At 39.1% G+C, this 10,311-nt stretch overlaps 1 long non-coding RNA gene across 1 annotated transcript in view; it reads right to left on the bottom strand.

Moving 5' to 3' along the window:
- Positions 1–5,611: 5,611 nt before the first annotated feature.
- Positions 5,612–10,311, bottom strand: part of LOC116674124 (uncharacterized) — a 19,868-nt gene continuing 15,168 nt past the window's right edge. The window contains exon 3 of the long non-coding RNA XR_004327985.1: positions 5,612–5,704. This is a non-coding gene — a long non-coding RNA (uncharacterized LOC116674124). The remainder of the gene's footprint in view (positions 5,705–10,311) is intronic.

Raw genomic sequence — 10,311 nt, 5'->3', positions numbered from 1 at the left:
ATGCTGGTGAGAGGAAACCCAAGCAAACACAGGGACAACATTGGACTCAGGACCTTCTTGCAGTGAGGCAACAATTCTTGGCCACCGCGCCACCCGCACAAAATTTGTAATGGATGCTCTTTTGTGTTTGCCTGTGCAATTCCCATTCGAGTCTACATTTTATCCTGATGTGGGGTGAAATGAGCATCAGCAAGTGATACCGATCAATTTCACAGCTTTCACGCTGAGGCTCTGATCAACTGCCACTGCTACTGACACCAACCTTTGTAAAAACTCCACTTGGTGTGTTACATCCAAGTATTCTTCAACTACTCATTGCCAACAGTTTGAATTGAAATTGCCTTTGTATTTGTTTAGATTGTGAGTTTGATTCCTGCAAAGCTGTAGTTAGTTTAGCATTGATCAATATGATGAGTCAAACGGCTACATCAGTGAGTCCTTCAATGAATCGCAAAAATAAATGTGCCATCCAGTTCAGGATAACTAAAGATGAGTCTACAACTACAACACAGATGAAGGAAAACACTCAAATACACCACAAAAGAAAGATCGGCAGGATTTTCAGAGTGGTCTTTGACTTGGATAATGTCTTCATGAATGCTGCTGTCATGACTGAGAATTGGTAATGGCTCCTGGAGTGAAAGAAGTGAAAATACATACGCACTGGAGCAAAACTTTACCCTTTTCTGATTCTTTTTGTTAATTTAGGAGAGCAGCTGTTACCAAATCTCTTATTGTGCCGTTTTATTGCAGGACACCCTCTGGATATTGTTAACCCCACAATGTTTGAGCAATGCAGTATTTTTAATTCCCCTTTTTTAATTCAGTAATTTCTATTATACACAATAGGCATCTGTTTGTCCTCAAAGAACCTTCAATATATAACAAAAATATTTCTCCACCAATCGTGTTCTTTGACTCACTGAATCCCTTTCCTTGTCATCCATAGCACAGTGGGATTTCATGGTCATCATCTATAAATTGACGTATATACGTCTGATAATTAAGATTGCAATGCAATTAACTATACTGTAATTAATTAGATGGTAGGATGGAATAATCATCACTTAATTGGCTAAAAAGATTCTCCCCTCCATTTATCATTGGTACAACCTTTACCTACCTTTAAAGGTGCACTGTGAGTTCCAGCATGACATCACTTCTGTTGACGTTCCAAGTAAATACAAAACAAAACAGAGCAAGCTCGTCCCTCCCCCCATGTTTCCGTAACTGTCATGCTTAACTGACTGTCACTAAACCCGACCCCCTCCCCAAACCATCTCATCGGTGATTAACTGGAACGGGTTTGTTGTATTTTGGTGCACAGCCTGTGCCCCTAGTGTTTGATGTTTACGAGCCGAATTTTGTCTTCACAGACCGGGCATTTTTACAGTGTATTCAGTGGGCAGCTATAGCAGATCAAGAAGAGATGCCTACAATTTGAGACAAAAATAATATCGCGCTGAAACCATACAAGAACTCATAGTGCATCTTTAATAAAACCGTAAGGATGGCTACATTGCACTTTGTCCATGTTGTATTGCATGCCAGTATGGTTCAAAAGCCACATGAATCAAATTTATTTGATTCAAAGGTTCTTGTGTACAGTCTTTCTTTTTGTTTGCCTGCAAACACTCCCACTCTTTATCTTGACTCTCAAAGCACCAACTGCAGTCATGGGGTGCATTCGGTTCCACATTAGCACATTGTCCGCCTTTGATGTCTTCCCTTCAGAAAGCCCCCTAGTGATGAAATTTGTTATGTCGAAGAAGTGAGTCCTTCTGTTGCTCGGCAACTCAAGTTCACTGTATGACCCTCACAAAATAGGAGCATTGGTTAAAGGTGAACTTTACTTTATCAAAAAAATTAAATCATTTTAAAGGCCTTTCTGTCTTTGACCTCAACCGGTCCACACTGCAATCATTGTCAGTATATAGACAATGAAAACAGCACCTTTAGGCTACATCCACACAAATGTCCATACCTTGCATCCACACTGATTCTGCATTTCCGAGCCCCTAAAACAGACATTTGAAAACACTCCCTCCCCCATTTTGGTTAAAAACTTCTTGGTGGCTTTGTGGTCTGGACGGGTAGAAACAGAGACCTTTGGAAACAATGATGCACGTCAGTCAGTCCTGTTGGTTAAGGAAGCTTGCATACATTTCAGTAACAATTCCACCTCATCATCAGTCCAGGCTAATAAATCCCTGGTTTACTTTTCGCCATTGTTGTTCTTTCTCCAAAATATGTTCTGTATTTCAAACTTATACATCCATGATTTTCGACTGCAGAGTAACATCAGACAATCTGCTGCTTATCCACACTGGCACACAAATGCCCATTGTATGCCAAATGTCATGTGATTTAAGAAGTGTTTACAATCAGTGACACTCTCTAAAACGTGTGGTGCATAAAGTTGAGGGCTCGTGTTGAATGATTTTTCTTTCTCAGAAAGAGGCTACAAAACATTGTCACTTTTTGCATGGTAAACATCCATGTGTACTAGTTTGGAGTCTTCTTCCTCACTGCTTTTGTGGGCCCATTTTGTTTGTATGTCACCAGCTGCAAGTGGAATAGTGTTAAACCCCAGCAGCAATGTGTATTGGGGCATCTGCGTGCTCATGAACCTGATACAACCAAAGCCCCATAGCACTGCAAGCAGTCAACATCTCCACAGGGTACCTTTTAAATGTAAACACTCTTCATACTGGAAGCAAGCATTTTATAACCTTATTTGCATTTTATTTGGCATGGATAAGAGATGTGCTCCCTTAGTTAAGGCAAAACAGACATTGTACATGGATCCAAGGCCAGATTAACCCTCTATAGGGCCCTGCTGCAAAAATGATTTGCTCTGTGAATTTTATATGTATTATGTAATACTTAATGACTTTCAGGTTATTTGATTTAGCATAAATTAATTTAAGAAAATGCACATGTAAGCACAATAAAATGAACGCCTAGCAGTTTGCTTTTTTGTGCCTTAGTGGTGCATACAGTGTTACCACACAAATTACCAATTTATCAAATTAAACCTGGAGTCTTTCAGCCCCTTGAGTGTCTGAGGCCACAGAGTGGCCTGCTTTACCTGAATGGTCATCCAATGTCTGTTGAGGAAAAAGCTTAACTTCTAGATACATGAATGTTCGGTAGACTTTGATGTCTTACACATAAGCATTTATTGATCTTAATTGAGGAGATTAAGGTAGACAGTTTTTTTTTCTTTCCAGACACGTGAATGCACATCACAGCGTGGCCGCTCTTGCGCGGTAGAGCTGCAGGCCAGTTCTTGCGAACGTAAGCCACTGACAGTAACGGGTTTCACAGCGCAGCGCTGCTGCCTGCACATACATTGTGAACCACGCCTGATAGTCTGTGCCTTTTCCTGATGCATATATCTCTATATCTCTAGCCCAAGCTGTCAAATTTGTCTCACGACAAGCTGTGGATGGTGCCAAAACAAAACAGGGTCACGTTATGCCTGGTTCTGGGATGCATGACAAAATGTGGCAGGCCCCTTCACCCTGTTTCCACTGACCTCCAAAATACAATCCTGATACAAAATGTGTGCCCTTATCATGCAACTATCTAAACTATGAATCTGTACAGAGACAAACACATTCATACATTTAAAAAGGTAGATTTATTAGACACTGGCCAAATATTCTCATCTCTTGACCTGTGACCTATGAATGACCTAAAGTAGTCTTAGCTTTCCTTTTGTCTTTTCTTACCACAACATGGTGTTTCTGGAAATTCCACCACAATGTCAATGCCCACAATATTTCAATATTACTGTGTCTGTGTTTAAAATAATTCACTGCATAAAACATGTCGATATGAACCGGATTTATTGAAAAAATAATTGTGAGTGAGCACAAATATTTCAAGTAAAGTACAGTATGTGAGGTTATTTAAGCTCTTTTAAGACAATGACCAAACACACAATACCAGCTTGAAGGCACCATGTCCCCAGCAGAAGGATGTCACAACTAAGAGAGAGCCATTTGCGTGAGTGTGCTTTGGCATGGGCATTTAACATGCACACTGTCCAAAGTGTCTAAATGTATACTGCCGTTCGAGGCAATGGTGACTCATAGCTAGTGGACAAACTAAGACCTGTCTCTGCAAATTGTGGATGAATTTGCTTCCTGTTTTGTGTTGTGAATCCATCTCCAATCCATCTCCAAATGTGCTGTAAAGCAGGATGTTTCTTGAAGAAAACTGTAGTAATGAGACGTCTACAGATTACTGGTTTTCCCAGCGATTATGTCTTCGAAGGTCTATCTTTATTCAATTGACGTGCTACAGAAATAAATATAGTTGTTTCTCTGAAGAGTTATTAGAGTCAACGTTACAAAACAGAATATTGGAAACGCAAATTAAAATTTAAACGTGAACTCTCATTCTGCTGCAGCATCATATTATTCTCTGGCTTTTGAAATTGTGTTAACATGACAACCTAGTCTCAACAAGGCCGCTCAATCAAAAGATAGCAAAAGTGATAAAAAGTAAGCCGAGAGAGAGAGAGTGAGTGAGTCACAGATAAAGTGAAGAGAGATGGCAGAGAGTGGCAAGAAAAACAGCAGCTTCACTCCAGGGACAGTTTGGAGTCGGAAGTAGCTCAGTCTTTGAACACAAGCCAACAGGAATCTGAGCCGCAAAAGTGATTTCATTTTAAAAGTGAAGGGGAGATTCCTTCTCACCTTTCAGGTCTCATGCTTGATGTTTAAATGCTCCTTAAGAGCCTTTTTAAAAAACAAAAGAGAAGCACCATTTTACTTGGACTAATTGTAACATTGTCAGAGCAATTTCATGGGGGACTGTTCAGCCACTGTGAAGCTTTGAAAACCAGTCTACTGATCAACACGTGCATGTTATCTTTTTAATGCCTTCACAAACCTCTCTACTTTTTATGACAATGCATGAACAGTAGAGTCAGGTATCCACAGATCTAGTTAACAATGTATTAACAGCACAAATATTACAACAAAATCTCCTTCCAAAAACATATAAATTAGATTTAACTGTGCAGTTGTCAAAACCAACTACAAACAAGTGCATTGCTGCCATTTATGCCAGAAAAATCTTTGAAGGAATCCAAATACATTAAAAACAGGACAGTGGCTGCAGCCTATAAATAGAGCAGTATGGGTCTTTGTGTTCTTCTTTTGATTAGACACTAGCTGTGGTAGCTGTTTGATGTGAGCTGAGGCGCTTGTCTGTATCCTCACAAATTGGGACACCTATTGCGGGAAGGGATGTGTTTTGACGTCATAGAGACTCCATTTGATTTGATCGGATTTAATTAGATGTGATGTGTATTTGCCAGATTTTTGCATGACACAGTTCTGTATTTTTCTGGCATGTAGTGGTATGAAAAGCCATGGATGGGTCTCAAAAGACAATAAGTAATGTTTTCAACCCTGTCTACTAAGCAAGATTACATTCTCATACAACTAAACTTTATTCTCAAGCACCTTTTGAGGGGAAAGTATTTTGTCCCAGATTGTTTTGGGCATATCACAAATGTGGTGGTTTATGGGATTGGAGGCAAGCAAGGTCCTTACCAAAGCTGCCTATCTGTGCTTGTCAGAGGATTTGGGTGGATGGATGGGTCAGACAAACATGGAGACTTTCATGCAGGAGACTGCTGTTCGTGTTCAGTGTGAAACCAAAGGTCAACGTTGACTTATTTTAACTTAGGTCTGCAAGCGTACTAATGTAACATCCTTAACAAACTTTTTTTTTTCAACACCAAACCACCATCTTTTCCTTAATAAACCAAGTACTTTGGTTGTTATTTAGATAACTAATCAAGTGTTGAAACTGCTACAAGGAAATGTAACCCGGTTACAGGTTTCCCTCGAAACATCATTGAGAATGCAGTTTAAGTGTATAGGAACGCAGTTTTTTAGGAGACAAGGTTGATGTTTTATCCTCCTCCTTGCAAAATGAAACTGTTAAAAAGTAAAACTAACATGAAAGTAACTGCTGTTAAAATTGTTCATTTGTTTTACCATTTTTTAATAATTCAGGGAAGGTTCACTGAGAGGAAGCTTTTTTATTGCAGGCAGTAATGCCCTGATCACAGTCAAACCGTGGCACATTCATACCTGGAAGTTTCCCTAACATTTAGGCCACTACTGTCAATCACTGTTATTGAAGCATTCAATCAACAAACACTTTAATGGAACTGCTTGGTGACCAACAGTAGAGACCTGCTGTGCTGGGCAGCTCCAAGGAGTCACACTTTGTCAGTTTTATCAAAGCAGTCCAACTGCAGCACCTTTTTGTCGGCGCGTGTGTTTGTCTTAAAAGGCGGGCTGTCATTTTATTGACAGAGAAATGCAGATTGTGCCCGAATTTTCTGGGGCGCTAGTCCCATAAATCCTTTGAGATTTTAGTCTGGTGATAAAATCCAAGGCATGCTACCATTTTTGTACAGAAGATTGGATCTAAAGAAGCCCATGTGACCTCTCTACATATAAACCCTTTCTTTCTGTAATTAATTTTGCTTCAAACATTTTTTTGAGGGCAGACAATGACATGGTAACGACCCAGGAGAGTCAGTAAAGGTGGAAGAATAGTGTCAAGATAAAAAGACAAAGAATGATTGATTATAAATTATCTATTGTTCCCTTATGGAAATGTTTCTTGCCAACTCCAGTGGTTTGGTATTGGACCTGATTATGTTCACCTTGCAGATGGTATCAGGTTATAAAGCAGCGGTTGTTCAATTTAATACTTTTGTAATATGATTTCAAAACAAAGCTGATCTTTGTAATGATTGCTGTGTCTCAACAGGCATTATACGTCCACCATTTGTCTTCTATTTTCTACTTCTCTTTGTTTCTGTAGCCTTGATTCTGTATCAAAACTCAACATGACTACAAGCAACTCATTCTGCCTCAGGATTACCAATGTAAGCTGTCACGCTCAGCTGAACCGCAAATGTGCCTTTGCTTCACTAAACCTTTTATAATTGCATTTTTGTATTTATGGAATTTCTGACTATTACTGAGAAATAAATGGATCATGGTTATAAGTCTGTGTACACCCTGTGTACGCATGCAGTTTTTTGGAAACAATCAATTGTGAAGCAGAAAAATGTGATGTTGTGATAACTCTGAATCTTGTGTCCATCATCAGAAGAAATGAGCTGTACCTTATATACAGTATATACCTAGAACTGCAAAAACTAGACAGAAGAATTGGTACAAGATTGCTATTCTTTTCCTCACAGACCTGATTAGTGAAGGACTATAAAGCATTTGATTTGATAGCTTTTTAAAAGCACTCTGCATAGTAAGCACAACTGTAGAACCTTCTCCATTTCCCCTCGCTTGCTAATGTACGGCAACATCCTCACGAGAACATTTAAAATCACTCACTTTTCCTCCTTTCTGAAGTTGCAGAGAAGGGTTCGGCTGAGGTCAGAGATAGAAGCACTAGATTAGCATTTTAGAATAAGTAATTGTGACTCTCTGCATTTATCCCACATTAGACCTGCAGAACTGTTAAGCCAAAAGCTCTGGAACACCCTGCCCAAAGAAATATCGCAGGCTGTGTCAGTGGCTTCTTTTAAATCTAAGCTTAAAACAAACTGTAATCCCAATACCTCCCCTGATTTCATCTGAAACTAGTTTTTATTCTGTTCATGGGTTCGTCCATTTCTTTTTTCCATTTGTATGTGGTTTGTTTAGTACTTTTATTCCTTTTGTTGCTGTGTCCAATAGTTGTTGAAAAGTAAGGGGATCACCAATGTCATTGAGATCAGTCCTCTTTGGGCCATTAATGTTTATTCAAAATGTTGTAGCAATCCATTTAATAGTTGACAAGATAATTGTGTTTGACCGACCAACCAACAATGTCATCTGCTAGCTTGGCTAATTATGAAGAGCAAATAAAAAGTTCAGCTGAACCCCTTCCCTCATGGACAAGACATACCTGTAACCCGTTCCAATGTCAGACAAAGGCTTAGATTGGTGGCTGGTACTGTTATCCTTCACGTCCCGAACAGCTGTAATCGGTGGGATCAACCCTTTTTTTCAAAATGCGCAAAAATTCTCAACCAGCTTTATTGACTATAGGTAATGCCTACTTGAGTTTACCATGAAAGCTTTACTGTTCGCAGAAAGTAACGGTTTTCCAGTACGTTAAAGGACCAATTATGGGTCTTTAACAAAGGTTTTCTCATGGAACTTTTCACCACTTTCAGCTAATTGTCTAGACCTTCCGCAATTCTAAGACAAAGGACAGCTGTCTCCAATACAAGGTAATTGTACACTTAAGCACAAAGGACCTGGACAACAAAAGAAACCTAAGATTGAGTAGTAATCTCAGAAACCTGTGGCGGAAACCAATACTAAAATGTCTGTATAGCCAAATATGTTTTGAGACAAAATCCTTCCATAGCAGGGAAAATGTGTGAGTGCGCAATTGTTTGTTATGCAATTAGCCATTACAGCTTCCCAAGCCAATGAGTGAACATCAGGACTAAAGATTCAACTTTGTTTTGGATTCTTTCTTTCCCCAGTGGTCACAAATAGAAGCATGTGTACACTAATTTACAAGTATAAACATGTATGTTTAAACACCATGCACCTGTGTGTGTGATCAGTGATGTGTGCTGCAGGTGTAGCCACCACACAGCCCAGCACAGCTGCATTTCAAAGAGCACTCAATAACACCAATGGAGACCGTTTGTACCACTGAGTCTCCCACTGTGGATCTAAGAGCTTCTTAACAGCAACATGCCCTGCAGGTCAACTTCATGAGCAAACATTAGTGAGGTATTCAAGAGTTCACCATGTTACAGTCAGATATAATGAGCCGCATTGCCCGCAGAACTTTGTCTCTCTCTGTTATGGCATGCAGATATATTTAGCATATTAATGGATAACAGACACATTTAGCATGTTAATAGGATGCTGATAACATTTGTCTGTAGGCTGAAGGGACTGGCTTCACATAAACATGAACTGATGTTTTGGATGAAAAGCAAAAATCAAAATGAATGAAACTAGCTTATCGGTTACACAAACTAACAAATTGTACATTGACATTCAGTGCATTAATGTGGCGTCTTACATTGGTTGTTTACATGACTACCTGTACTGAGCTAAAATTATGAAGAGCTGAAGTGCAACCAGAACTTCCACAAATATGTTCGTTTGGTTCATTTGGATAAATGTAAGTAACTATAAAATCCAGCCTTGTACTGCAACATAGTTTTGCAACAGAATATTGTCTGGTGCACTTCAAATGTCTTAAAGTTTAGCACAGATACCTTTAGAAGAGTGTTGGGTGAATATTTTGGACAGGGATGAAACCAAATCAAAGTGAAATTGCCCAAACTGCCATGCTGTTAACTTATCAGTAGTTGTATTCGTTAACTTTGCCACAATCACGGATGTTTCAACTGGAAGAGCTATTGCCTTAAGGTATGCTGAAAACACACCAAGCAGCAGTTGCTGCAATAATTGAATTATTCTACGCCCAGGAGGTATGTTCATGTGTTTCAAGCTGGAAGAAATTCTTTTTACATATGTCAACTTGTCACAGGTTTCTTATACTGATTGGCTGTGGGTATTCTCAGGCCACATGTTGCCAAGAAAAGTTAAACTGTCCTTAGCTTTTTTGTTGCAGAATCACACGGCTGTTGCGCAGAGTGGCCGCCACAGTTTTCTATAGACATTGCATGGCAGCTCGTTGCAGGCCGCACCTCGCCACAGCTCAGTGTGTTTTTACCGTTACAGTACAGAGAATAATGGTACAGAGGCTGAGCTTTACGTTACATCTGGACTTTGGTTCTCTCTAACAAATTAGACTAAAAACAGTAGAAAATCCAGCTGTAGCACTTATTGAGAAAATACTCAATCAGCTTTGTTCAATATGTTACAAGTACAAAGATAATTTACAATGAATGAATGTAAATTCATTGTGGAACATTTTTTGTCTTGAATTCAGTAGGAATCTGTTAATAAGTCTTGATTAAGCATGGAAAGCAGCTCAAGCAGTTTCAATAGCTAAAAAGTGGGAAAGGGATGGATGAATAATAAAAGTAAGAAAGGACAGGGGTTCAAATGTTTTGTGATGCATATTGAAAATGTTATGTATCTGGAATTGGTAACTAGCTACAGTGTGTATGATATCTGAAGCTGATCAGACTCAAAGTAATATTAGGCTAAAACCCATTTTTGTCTGATTAAAAAAACTCATGTGAGAAAGCATATTGAAGGGACACTACTGTAAGATTATATCCTGGAATGTAATAAAGACATATGATGCTTTTGAGAAACAATT

This window comes from Etheostoma spectabile, chromosome 24 (genome assembly GCF_008692095.1).
Source record: "Etheostoma spectabile isolate EspeVRDwgs_2016 chromosome 24, UIUC_Espe_1.0, whole genome shotgun sequence".
Lineage (NCBI taxonomy): Eukaryota > Metazoa > Chordata > Actinopteri > Perciformes > Percidae > Etheostoma > Etheostoma spectabile.
This window is presented reverse-complemented; position numbering and strand designations above follow the sequence as displayed.